Below are 13,633 nucleotides of genomic sequence, written 5' to 3' on the forward strand. Positions count from 1 at the left end.
TTTTATTACATCAAGACTGGATTACTGTGATTCTCTATATTATGTGGGTTTAATAGAACGGTCTTCTGTTCGTCGTTTTGTCCAGAATGATTTTAAGATTTTATTGCTTGTTTTTAAGGTTTTAAAATGGTCCGGCCCCAAACTTATTTATGTGACTTGATACATTTCCAGACTCCTGCCAGAGTAACAAGATCCTCCAGTCAGCTTCATCCTGGATGTTCCTGGGACAAGGTGCAAAACCAGAGGTGATGTAAACACACACCTCTTCTCCTTGGCAACTTGCCTTTTTCTATTGAGTCACTTCTTTCTTATTTTATTAGCTTTTAAGGAAGGTCCCATTGAGATACGTGATCTCTTCCTCCTGGAAGTCCTGGTCAAGATACTGAATTATATACATTTCTATGTTTATTTTGTATTTTACTTTTTTGTTTTACCTGTTTCTGCCACATGTTGTTCGACCTATACTTTGTAACTTTGGAAATCTATAATTTTCATGTCAGTTGCCATAATTCCAATTTTTTTTTGCACACAGTGTGAGCACACGATGTCCAGGATTAACTGTTTAACGTCACACAGTCAAATCTTTGGCCAGAGGACGGGTCAGGGATCAACTGGGGCGAAAAGATTCCCCTCATTTCTTACATAAGGTCAGTATGATGCATTTATCGTCTTGAGAATATGTTTAATTTAATGTATCTAGGGGAAAATGAGTGATTTTGTTGTCAAGCACAAAGTGCTCTGAGAGCAAACTCCTTTGCCAACACTTAAGTGCTCTCTGACCGACGGCCAACGCCTTCCTGCTCAACACTTACACATTTTCTGCAGCCATACATACATTTTGATGTCTGATGATGAACACCACAGATGATCTTGTATTGCATTGGAACAATATGTGTTTTTTTTTTTTATTTATTATTATGAATCATGATAAAAGCACTCACTTGTTTGACCAATCTTGGACTTCCTTTACTGGGATAATTGTGAATGATTGCGAATCATAAGTATTTCCTGTGAGTGACTCGACAATACTGTCCAGCAACGTCAGAGTGAGTTTTATTTGAGGTGCCACAAGGGGGAGCCTGCAACTTTCCAGTGTTTTTTTTCTTGTTACCAACCTGTTTAGAAATATTTCAAGAGTTTAAAGCATGTTTATCACACTACTGTTCACATTGTTTTCCTAATGAAAAGCTTAAATTCAAGAATGAACAAAGGAATTAAAGCTGCAGTATGCAGGTTTCAGCCACACTTTTTTAAAGGGATAGTTCAGTTTAAAAAAAAAAACAAAACTGAAGTCACACGAGATTAAATTACTTGAATTTACTGACGGAGGAAGCAGTGGATCAACAACTCCTGTGTGCTGTGATGTGAAAACATTGATTTTCTGTATGGACTTAAGTGCAGGATAGAGCGGCTCAGACACACACACACACACACACACCATATGTGACAAATGACCCGGGGTAATCTCTCCCTCTCGGAAACACACAGCCGACATTGTTCCGACTCTTTTTCTCAAACGCTGTTTTTGCTGTGTGAGTTTCTTTGACACGTAGGACGTTTCTGCTGATGCTGAAGTAGTAATCTGTCATTTTAAGGCACCATATTTCCCCAAATGGCTGTAACTGCTCTGCCTTTCCCGGGATTTCTTCCTTGACTCAAACCCCAACCTTACTGACATGTTTCATGAAAATCACAGACAAACTGCAGCAAGACCAACAATATAACCGTATAACTCTGTTAAATGCTTTTCAAACACGGCTCATATTATTCTATGCATTAATAATCCTTGTGGTTTGCTTTCACACGAGTGTCTGAATTCACTTTTATTTCGTTATTGTTGTGTCATTTATTTTTAATTTTCTGCGTTTGACGTTACATAAGCTTGTTCCCTTGGAGGCAGAAGTGGTGTCATTTTCGTGTGTGTCTGTATGCACGCTTCTATGGATGGATGAAGTTCTTTTATAGTGGGAACATTGACGTTGTGTGTGTGTGTGTGTGTGTGCCGTCCAGCTGAGGCTCTTAGTCACACAAGCTTCAGTGCGACTGCATTTCATGCATACACACCCCACTCGCTCGCTTTCACAGTCACACTCGTGCACACGTCTTTTCTCTCTGCTGCTGTCTTCCTCTCTCTTTTGTATCTGAACACACACATGCATACACATTTACTCCATGCATGGCTGGTGCGCGTGTACACGTGCTTCATTCTTAGTGAGGACCCTCATAGACATAATGCATTCCCCTAGCACACTTACCCTAATCTTAACCATTTACCCTAATCCTAAAATAAACCTATTTCTAACCCTCACCCTAAAACCAGGTCTTACCCCCACAAAAAAAGCCCTTTAAAGATGTGAGGACACACATACACAACTATTCTTCTCAGGACACTGCATTGACTTCCATTCATTTGAATGAGTGTTATTCCTAGCCATAACCACAACCAGTTAATGCCTAACCCTGTGGTTCTGCCACATTAGGACCAGGTTTTGGTCTCCATGAGGACAACTGGTCCTGACAAGGTCAGTGTTTATGCGAGGAACACACACACACACAGGCTCAGCCTGCGAGGCTCGGCAGCATCAAGGCCCAATCTAGGTCACAGCATAAGCCCAGAGGTATCGCGGTCTTGTCTCCACACACACATGCACATTTTGAATTTTGCAAGCCTGATCACTCTTGCATATATATATATATATATATATATATATATATATGTAATAAAAATCAATTTGGGCTCCATTAAATGTTTTCCCTTTGCAAGCCTAGCGGTGGAACCATTTCCATTTTGACAGCAGACACACAGACAGACCTCACATCCCAGAAAGGAAAAAAACGTGACCTAAAAATAAATCCAGTGAAATTCATATTTTCTAATAAAACACAAAAATCCCCTCCTACATAAGCACGTCACTCATGAGTCTTACGGCTCTTATGACTGTCACAAGGCCGTCATTTCCTTGATTAAGTGTTTCCTCCAGCCTGCACATCCCTGAATGAACATCCGTGAAAGAGTCACTTTGCCACTGGGGCCTTTAACAGAGATGTGTGTGTGTGTGTGTGTGTGTGTGTGTGTGATCTGCTTGAGATGAAGACGTGCATCTTAACTGCATGCAGCCGCCGCTGCAGCAGCTTTCTGTGCAGCAGAAGCAGCACCAGGATCCCTTTGATGTGACTGAGTCTGACAGCGTATCATCCGAGATGTGACCGTGTGTCACGGGCACAGAAATAGAGGAAGCTTATTTCTTTACATCAGTCTCCAGCCGTCTATAAATATTCCAAAGCCCTCTGTTCTCTCCCCCTCTCCCTCTTTCTTGCTGCTTTCTCTTGTTCTCCTCCTCCCTCCCATCTCTTCTCTCCCCCTCTCTATAGCTGCCCATTTTCCTCCCCTTCTACACCGTGACTCCTACATCTTTCCCTTTTCTCCTCTTCTCCTTTTGTGTCACGTAGTGGAGAGATGCATCTCCTGTCTGTCAGGAAAAAGGCAGCGATACTAAACGAGAACAAAAACACTCAGTGGGATTTGTTATTTTCGCCCCTCTCGCTTTTTAGTTAAATGACAGTCATTTTTTTTATCATATCACCTCCTCCTTCCTTTTCTATACTGTGCTGCTTCACAGATTTCCACCGGCTAATCTCACCCTATAGGACGGCTTTGATTTTTATCTGTGGCTGAGTGCCACTTCGATGCTGCTACACTATGTGAGCCCACATTTGCCATCCCTCCCTAAACCTATCACAGTGTGGGAAGTAAACGTGTGCCACCTATGAAGTCAGCAGTCCCCCAACCCCCACCCTTAACACATGTTCAGCATCCTCTGGGCAGCACTGAGACACAGCTGAGAATTAGAGACAGAGAGAGGGAGAGAGAGAGCAGTGAAGTGGAAATATGGGTGAGCGTCAGGGAAAGACAGAAATAGAGCAATAAAGCAGTGAATTTAGTCAGAGAGAGAGATAGAGAGAGAGAGTAGAGGAGGAGGAGGAGGAGGAGGAATAGAGACAGTCTCTTCTCAGAGGATGTGATGCTTTGTGCAGCCAAGGCTGTATTTGTGTGTGTGTGGATGTAAGAATCGCCTCGGATTAGCTGCCACCCCAGAGACCTGCACGGTGGACTTGTTTGCATACGGATCCCAAAACAGCAGCAGACAGAGGATGCGACAGCAGCTGGACACTGGGATCCATGTGGGCCTGTGACGTCTGCACTCGCCTCCGTGGTCGCCTGTTGTCATCCGCTTGTGAGAATGGCTCCAGCAGCAGCAGCAGCAGCAGCATCATCATCATCATCAGCAGCAGCAGCAGCAGCACTGACCCAGATTGTGGCACACGGTCGGTCTGTGAACGCGATGCAGTCGAGACGAGCCCCACACCTCGGCAGTGACCGCTCAGCCCGCTGCGTCTGCTGACATCTGTCTCCGTGGATACGCACAACCACTGGCGGGGTGAGGATGCACTGTGACCTGCATGCTCAAATTTCAAGCTAGTGGATTTTCTGTGTGTGTATGTGTGTGGGTGTGAATGCCGGCTGTCATTTAATCAACAACAACAACAACAACAACAACAAATGAATCCTAGGGTTTGCAGTGATTGATACAGTCTGAATGCTGAAGCTTAGAATTAATATAGAGTGAACACAAATGAAACATATACATTCACATACTGTTGTATAAAGAGTATATTATATTATGAAATATGTTAAAAAATGTGTAACTGGACAACGTGTTTGTCAGAGTTTCTAAAACAGGGAAATCAGAAGCTGCACTGATACAGAAACCCATACACACTTTCATTTTTATGAACTCATTTTATGAACTTCTTTGCTTCCCTGTCCAAAATAATCACGTCTTCAACTTCCTCGCCACTTCCAGATATCTATATTTTAATGCATCTCCACTGCACACCCTTGTTTCTTTTGTTATCTCCTCTGGTTGAGATGTTTTTTAGAGGTGTAGTGAGGCTTTTTAATGATTGGGTCATTGGAGTTTCTTTACCCATAATTACAGATGGCTGCTGGCAATAATGGCGTCACATTTATGTCAAACATACCAATTAACGTACGTCCACGTAATATAGGTCCTCGCACCTTGCCCTCTATGAAGAGTGGAAAGTTCCACGCATGACCTGGCGAAGGTGAATGTCGCGTAGCGTCACGTGTCGATAGTTAGGTCGTTGATCAGTACGTCGCCACGCGAACGTGTGGATAGTTGCGTTGTCGCTACTTCGTTGCCCTTTTTACATACGAAAACATTCATGGCATAAGTTCCATACAAAAGACCAGAAAAGGAGCTTGTATTGTGCCTTCGGTGAATGCTAACGATACAATTGAAAATGACAAATTTACTGTCAGGAGTTACTATCCAATGCGGCGTATTATTTACAAACTTTACAACAAAGGATTTGTTATAAGCTTTCATTTTAGTCATGATTAATTCATCTTCTACATTAATGTAGGCGTAGCTGTTGAAGGTGGAGCTCATTTTTCGTCTGCATTCCCATTCAACTCAATTCAAAAATCCACATGGCCACAGAGGGTTATAGGCTCCGCCTTCGCCTTGTAATCCTTGATTCTTCATAGGTCTCCACCCCCAAACTGTCAAAATATGTGATCGACTTACTCGAGCAGATTTCTGAAGCTGTGTGCACGCGTGGTGGCTTAGATGTTTCTCCCTCGCAGCTGTCTGAACTCCTCGCAGTTCTTTATATGAGGACCTACAGTGTGTTGTTCATGAGCATGTTTTACTGCTCTCACGACTTTTGGCATAAATGTGACGCCATGTGTCAACTTCAATTTCAACACATCATGGTCATTGTTGCAAATACCTCCTTTAAAAGCCCGTTTCATTTTAAGGGTCAGGGTTAGGATTTCCTCCAGATTGAACTTGTACGCACTTCAAGGCATTAACAGTGAAACAAAAGAGCCATCAAGGCCATGAAAAGTACGCAGAAGTGAATAATTCCTTGTGTAAAATCAAATTATTATGGTGCCGCTTTTCTGTTTTACTCACAATTAACGCAAATGACTTCAGTTTCCTGTGCAGTGAGATACACAAGAGTGAATGTCACAAAAGTCCAGAGGTCTCATGTAACAGCGATGACCTTCTTCTTCTTCTCCTTCATATAATGACTTTGTTTGTGACACAATAGAGTGTAAGATGAGCGTTCCTCTGCACGGCTCATTTGGGGACAGTTTTTCAGTCAAAGTATAACATGTTAGATTTTCGCTAACATGTTTTGTTGTTTGTCCACTGCTAACACACCCCTGTGTCATAGACACATACTATTTTTGACTAAAAGTTGCACTTTGCATGCTAGGGTGAAGAAAAAAGACTCAATTTTTGGTCGCATTTCAAAAGTCGTTTTAAAATGCGACCAAAAAAAATCGAGTCTTTTTTCTTTTTCCTAGCATGTCGTCGTCGCTCTGGCTCCGGTGTTCTTGCTCCATGTAGTTTCGTGTTGCAGCCACAGGGTGGCAGCAGCAGTGACAGCAAGTGCTGGAGATAAGGCTGCTGCATGTGAACTCATATCGAGCTACTCGTCTCCTCATTTTGTTTGGCGAAAATAAAACGGGATTTTATCGTATCGTTTTTAGTGATGCTCGCTAACATAGTCGTAGTCAGCGTTTTAGGACGCAGTCTCCTCATCGCCTCGTCTTAGTCAGGAAATAAAAGACTTGTTGACAAATACATATTTTGTCTCCAGAAGTCTCCGCAGGCCGTTTTCCTGTAAAGAGCAATCATGCAACTTATTAAAATGACAGTTTTTACCTCGATCTATTAATGTTTGCATTGAATTTCAGCCAGGGTATACAGTAATACAACAAAATAATCAAACCTGCAATTTGACTAAGTGCTCTGTCCAAATGGAAAGACACTGCAATCATTAGATTAAAGAGAAAAAGTGTGACAAAGCAGAACGATGGTGACATTCTACAGAGCTGCAGGAATTCACTGGCTCTCAAATCTTACTCTCCACATAACAAATGAATGTATTTTGTGTTGACAGACAGAGCTGACCCTCGGCAACAGTGTGGGAAGAAAAAAACTCAAAACATTTTAACTTATTAAAGAAATCTAGATCTCTTTAAATATAGTTACAGATGTAAATAGTGTCAGGTTATTTGGTTTTATTTTGGAGTTGAAGTTAGTTGACTCTAATCTATAAGTTTCAAAAGTCTATACTTGTTTAATTCAAGCTCAGTGTCACCACACTTTGAATAGCAAAGAAAGCCACTTTTGTTGATTTTATTGCCCTTTTAAGTGACATTATAATTAATGCAATTTATTTAATTTTATAGCACTGGGACTACTCTGAGGTGGGGGAAAGGGGGCCCCCAGATTAATTTCAGTTTACGGCCTCTTGAAGGTTTTTGCCGGCCCTGTTAACACACAAAAGAAACGTCATTAAAAATACAAAAATGATAAAAATCATACCACAATCTCAATACCTGTGAAGATGCACCTGTAGTGGTTTCTTCTTTATGTGGCATTTATGGTGAAAGTTGTAAGGAAATGAACAAAGGCTGCTTTAAATATTAAAAATAAATAGTATTGAGTTAATTTTAACAGCACTAGTGTGATAAATACATTATACATCACGACAACTGTGTGAATCTTGTCTCTGTGCTTTTCCTCTGACAGCGAAAATGCAAAAATAGCTGCGTGCGCATATATATAATGTATGACCTGGGAAATATCATGAAGTAACAAGTGCTTCTGCCAAAAGTACCAAAGAAAGTAGGTTAAGATGACGGACAGGGGGGGAAAAAAAAGAAAAGACAAATACTGTCAATAATTTACAAAAGTCCTTTTTTGGTTTCTGAAAGCATTTCTGTGGACGTGGTGAGAACGATGTTCGCTCCAGGGCAGGAAGGAACATATTTGATTCGGATGCATCCACACACGTTCAGTCCAGTAAGTGCAGTAAAGGTCGTTTTAAAAAAGGCAAGAGGAAACTTTCTTGTCACTTCTAATTCAAGGTTTATGAAGGCACTTTTTTAAAAACCCACAAAAACAAAACAAAGCCGTCATCTGACTTTTGTCTTTAATTGGAAAAGACGCCATCAAACATTCACTCCTGGGTCCAAAGACTCTGCGATAGATGCAGGTTTTTATTGGCTCCAGCACTGAATGACAGTAATGACACCCGGGTGAACGCAGCGAGGTCGTCATCTAATCCTTTCAGGTCGGAGTTTTAAAGAAATACTGAAGTGAACAGGAAGAGAAGCAACAACCGCTGTGACATTGTCACTGCTCTCCATGGTGCTTTATTCTCGTGTGTGTGTTGTGTGGAAGAAAAGATGGATTTACCTGTATTTTAAAAGGGTTTAAAGGACTTATTATAGGATTATTATTGTGGTCTCTTGTAAGCACACAGCAGTAGATGGAAGGAGGAAGGTACTTTTCTCAGCGTGGATGTTGTCAGGTAATAACCAAGCCCCCCCCCACTGTGCTTGTGACCTGAGTCTTTTTCACACATGAGTCTATTATGGCGCAATATTAGCTCCTGGGGACGTTATTAACACCAGATAACGTAGATAACAAAAGTGAAGAATGAAGGGCTGTGCACTGTAGAGTTTTCACAATGTTGTACTGGGAAAAAAAAGAGGCATAGATTGAGGTTGACAGCTTGAGTCTCACAGATGAGTCAGGGGTGACGATGAAGAGAGTCATTTTTAGAATGAGGCAGCAGCAGGAGGAGAGAAACTTGTCGATCGGCATTCTCGGTCCAGCTGTTTTAAATCAGAAGCCTTTCGGGTTATGCGTGCTGGTGGCTTTAGGTTGAGAGAATGACCCAAGACCGCCATCTTTACATCTCTGTCCCACTCCCTCGTAAATAAACCTTAAATACAACAATTCTAACAAGCTGTAAAGGTGATTTCACAGGTGAACGCTGCCTGTACGCACAAAAACTTGAGTTCTGTCACTGTCAAGAACACACAACAATGATTGCTCATCCTTTTTGTGTTGTGTTCATGGTTGAATTTGAATTAGAGGACAGGCTGTATGTCACAGACCATAATAATGAGGTCCTTAACGCAGCGGTGCCAATGTCACAGTGGTTATTTACACGTTTGCTCTTGAGCTGCGCACAGTTTTAGAGTTTTGATCCATAAATCTTAGGGGCAAGAGAGAGTTCTTCACTTTGTGTGCTGGTTCTTTTTTTTTAGGGATATATCTGTCGCATTTTCTTATCCAAACACCACCAAAGTCGGCGCTGCACACACTGGTGCCCTCGGTCTGTCACCTACCAAGTTTGAAGCCTGTGAAGCAAACCGTTGGACGGTTCCTTGAATTTATTGATTTATTGACACATCTGATGATGGTGTAGGAGCCATGTCTCATTTTTGTTTGTGAGATATTCCCCCCAACCACTGGGGGGGGGTGTATTTTATGTCTTACATTGTACCTGAGGCTGACACCGGCCCAGCCTGGGGTCATGCAGGGTTATTTGAGGTCACCTATCATTTTACTCAGGTGTTGCTGATTGAAAGGAAAGCAAACAGTTTTCTACATGTGCATGTAAAAGTCAGCAGCTAGCAGCACCACAGTACAGGACTTCATCACTACAGATAGTTTACTAAATCAAACACTTATCATTTTGCCATGATGGTCACCAGTACCCCAGATTCCACCAAATGGAGGAAGCACTCGTATTCTGCCCAAATATGTGGCAACATTTCCTCCAATGAGCATTTAACCCTTTAACACTGAACCCTCAAGATGTCCCATTTTTTTGTTGTTGTTGCTTAGTTAATCCTAAAAGCATCTTTCCCTCACTTCCTTAACTTCAACTCTCCTTTAACTTCCAATATCTGGCAGTTATACACAATTGACTGCATGTTAAAATGTGGTTTTAACAATTCAAAATGAAGAAAACCACCGCAGCTGTACTTGAACACCAGATTTTCACAGAAACATTGTGTGTTCTTTCCACTCTTGGGTGAGATATGTCGTCAGCGATGCGCTCGGGTTTAAGTTAAGGGTGAAGCGTCCCCCCGTTTCTCTCGAAACAACCTTCGGTCTCCGTGTTGCTGATTTCACCAGATGTTGGGAACTCTCCTTCAAGCTGACTGTGTGTGGGAAGTAGCCATTTAAAGATGGTCAACTGTGGCCATTAAGAGATCATTAACATTACTTAGATGGACTGTGGTGCTAAAATTCTGATTATTCCTATGATTATGATGTGTCTTCCCATCATCACGCCACCGCCGCCTGGATTATTGACTCAGGACAGGTTGTCTCCATTTATTTATACTGTGCTGATATCAAATTCTGGCCCCATCATTTGCAGCGTCAGCACAAAGCCACAAAGAGTCCTCGGTACAGGCTGCAAGTGTCCAGTGTTGGCAGGTCTGTGTCCTCTGCAGTGTCAGGTTTCTGTTCTTGGCTGCAGTGGAAAGCAGTCGTCGTCTTTTAGTGTCGTCTGTCTGCTGTTAAAGCTGGACGTGTTGTCGGACGTGTCTTTGTAAAGAGTGGTTAACTGAGCTGTGCTGGGTAACATATCCTCGTCAACGTCTGCTTATCTGTTTCTAAACTCTGTTTATTTTAATGTATCTGACATTGCAGCTTCCTGCAAGGAGATTTTTTATATCTCGTGTTTTTGGTTTTGGTTTGAGCAGCAGAGAGAAAATGGGCTGTGGTGAATGAATGCTCATATTTACTGGCTGTACTTCAGGAAAAGGGGGAAATTGTATTGAATTGAAATGCAGGGCATTTAATAGCTGGAAGTCAGGGTGCCAAACATGAACAGGCTCAGCACATCATTGTTTTTGAGCAGTGTACAGTGGTTAATGTGCTGCAGTGTCACATTGAGTGCAATTGTATCAGCGTGTTCAGTCAGTGCAAGCTCTCTGTAACGTAATGGATGAAATTTAACATTTGCCTTGAACATGACGTGTATGTAAAGTATGTTTCTTAAATGTGACACACAGAAACAGACTTGTTTTGTCTTTAAAATGTCAGAAAATGACAAAATGTCTTGTTTTGTCCACAAACCAAAAATTGATTCAGTTTTAATGATTTCTTTGTTTCACGGAGCAAAGAAACCAAGAGAATATTCATATTTATATTATACATATCTGACCTGTATATGCAAGTGCCAGTTCTCCCCTTATCCATATGTATATTTGTTTGTATAAAAGATACCAGAAGATGTTAGTGATGTTCACAACATCTATTTATTTAACTAACTAACTTGTTACACTTTTTGTACCTTTGCATATTTAAGTTGTCCTTAACATTTCCATTGATTATTTAAACTTCGAGCACACAGTCTGTTTTTATTCAGTGTCCCGTCATTGTGGTTGTTCCTCCACGACACAAAGAAGTCAGTGAATAATAACCAAACACTCTTTAAAACAATAAAAGTAAAAACTCTAGACACTTAGACACATAGTGCAGCCTGAGAAATGATTATTCTTGGCCATAATAATGATGCAAAATGGTAAAATTAAGGAGTACTGATGCTGTCAGGGCCGACCCAAGCCTTTATGGGGCCCTTAGCTGTATCAGATTTTGGGGACCCCCTCCCACCACATAGGAGTTACATGTGTTGAATGTGTTTTTACATTAGAAGGCAGTCAAATTTACAAAAATGACCATTATTAGCTCTTTAATATTCAAAATAAAGCACTAATTGTGGCCAAGTAAAGCAGTTTAACCAGCTTTGTTTTTACACGTATAGTCTCGTACGTCTTGACCTATCTCAGAGACAGAAGACGTCCTGCGACTATAAAGATAGAAACCTGACCTCAATGCAGAGAAAGCCTTAAAAGGGAAGTGGATGTACAGTAGTAGCTCAGGGCCAACCATTGTCTGTGGCTACATATATGCCATGTTTAGTGCATTGAAGCAGAGAGTCTAATGCATTTGATTGGGGGAAACTAGATGAGGGCATTGTGTGCAGCCGCATAAACGGGGTCAGTGGTCGCCTTAAGGTTAGAGAAGATGATCACTGGTGTCTCCATACAGGTCAGGAAAAATGTGTGTGTGTGTGTCTTCTTTCAGTAGCCATTGTAGTGACCTCTCCGAAGCTGCAGTAATCAAACATTTTTTTTACAGCAGACACTTTGAAATATTTTAGCCAGAAAAGCACATTCTGTTCACTTCATGTGTGACAGTGACCAAGCATGCACCCTGAAACTGAGGAAGCTAAATGGAACTCAGCCGCCATTCATTCATTCATTCGATTATTTTTCACCTGTGGATTTTGCAGCTGTGATCTGTCAAAGTATCAATCGCAGGTATACAAATGGTCATATTCTTTTGTCTATTTTACTATATTATTGTAAAGCACTTTTAGATTTTATATCTGTGAAAGGTGCTATATAAATTAACTTTACTGACAAAACTTGTAATTACTAGTTAAGTTGGTAAATTGCCGTGGAAATGTGTTTCTAGATCCCAACACATGATTCATTTTATATCACATTTCAACGGGAGTGCGCACAGTTTTTCTTTTCTTTTTTTTCATAAAAACTAGCCAAGCATTTCCAAATTTCACAAATTAAAGAAAAAAAACAACTTGAGGGCTTTTTGCTCAAGTGTGTTTATATAGTAAAAAAAATTTAAATTCAATTTAAGAATATATGGAATGAGTCTTGTTGTTTTTAGATAATATAATGCATATACTGTATATCTTTAAATTTGACACATTCTACAGCAGCGAGAACTGCCACATACTGTACATACACTAATGTAATGTCTCACTGTCCAACTGGACGTTTGACAGTCTTGGCAGGTGACGTAATGAGGACACCGGTGTCTGCACTGCGGTGGTTTTTGGATGAGAAATGCTCGCGATATCAGTGGAAAATCACTGAAAGTGTACGTTTGTTCAATTATTACTGTTCTGTGGTGCAGACATCTACACAAACCAGCACAAAATAATTAAGATTATTGTTAATTAGACATCATTTTGAAGACTTTTACAGTAAAAAAATACCACTAATAAATGTAATATGGTTTTAATATTGGCCTCCTTTATCTAAATTGAGTTAACCTGTGCTTGGCTGAACAAATGAAAGCGAAAATAAAAAATAAATGGCTCTTTTTCAACACTTTAACTAAGCCACTCCATAAATCAGTGGTGCAGAATCAGATTAGAAGCTGGCAAAGACAAAAACAGTAACAGCATTACAGAGATTTAGAAGCTTTGCGACTTCAAGGATGCGTTAAAAAATAGCTTGTACTAAAAATATCTCAGCTCAGGACTATTTATAGAGTGGGAGCAGAGAACAATGCATAATATTTCCATGGTTTTCAGATCAATTCAAAGACAGTTTAATGGTTATAGTTGAACATTCCAGTAGATTTGGTAGATTTGGCTACAACAGCACAAAAAAGAGGAGTAAGATTTAAGTTCTAGCTGTGACTTTGATCAAAGCGTCACTGGATTTGTTTGATGTCAGGGATTTCTGTTATTATTGCATTATTTCTTTTGTACAATCTCAGATTAAACGAAGTTGTGACACAGCATGTCCTTTAAGGCAACGTGGAATTATCGTACTTTTGCCAGTGCAACCTTTTCTCCTGAAACTACACATTCCCACACAACTTTACTGCATGTGTGGAAGATTATATAGAAAAGGGTACTGAAATATTCTAATCAAGTAAAAGTACCACTATTTTGATACATT

General features: G+C 40.7%; 1 protein-coding gene across 6 annotated transcripts in view; it reads left to right on the top strand.

Moving 5' to 3' along the window:
• Window positions 1-74: 74 nt before the first annotated feature.
• LOC122764682 (nck-associated protein 5-like) overlaps window positions 75-13,633 on the top strand; it is a 57,019-nt gene continuing 43,460 nt past the window's right edge. For 4 of the 6 annotated variants that reach the window (XM_044018627.1, XM_044018642.1, XM_044018632.1 and 1 more), the window contains exon 1: window positions 3,349-4,439. The gene's annotated coding sequence lies outside the window, so the exon portion shown is untranslated. Of the gene's footprint in view, window positions 246-532; window positions 648-3,348; window positions 4,440-13,633 lie in introns of those variants that run through there. The other 2 variants (XM_044018628.1, XM_044018630.1) reach the window with 2 other exon arrangements.

This window comes from Solea senegalensis, linkage group LG2, assembly GCF_019176455.1.
Source record: "Solea senegalensis isolate Sse05_10M linkage group LG2, IFAPA_SoseM_1, whole genome shotgun sequence".
Classification (NCBI taxonomy): Eukaryota; Metazoa; Chordata; class Actinopteri; order Pleuronectiformes; family Soleidae; genus Solea; species Solea senegalensis.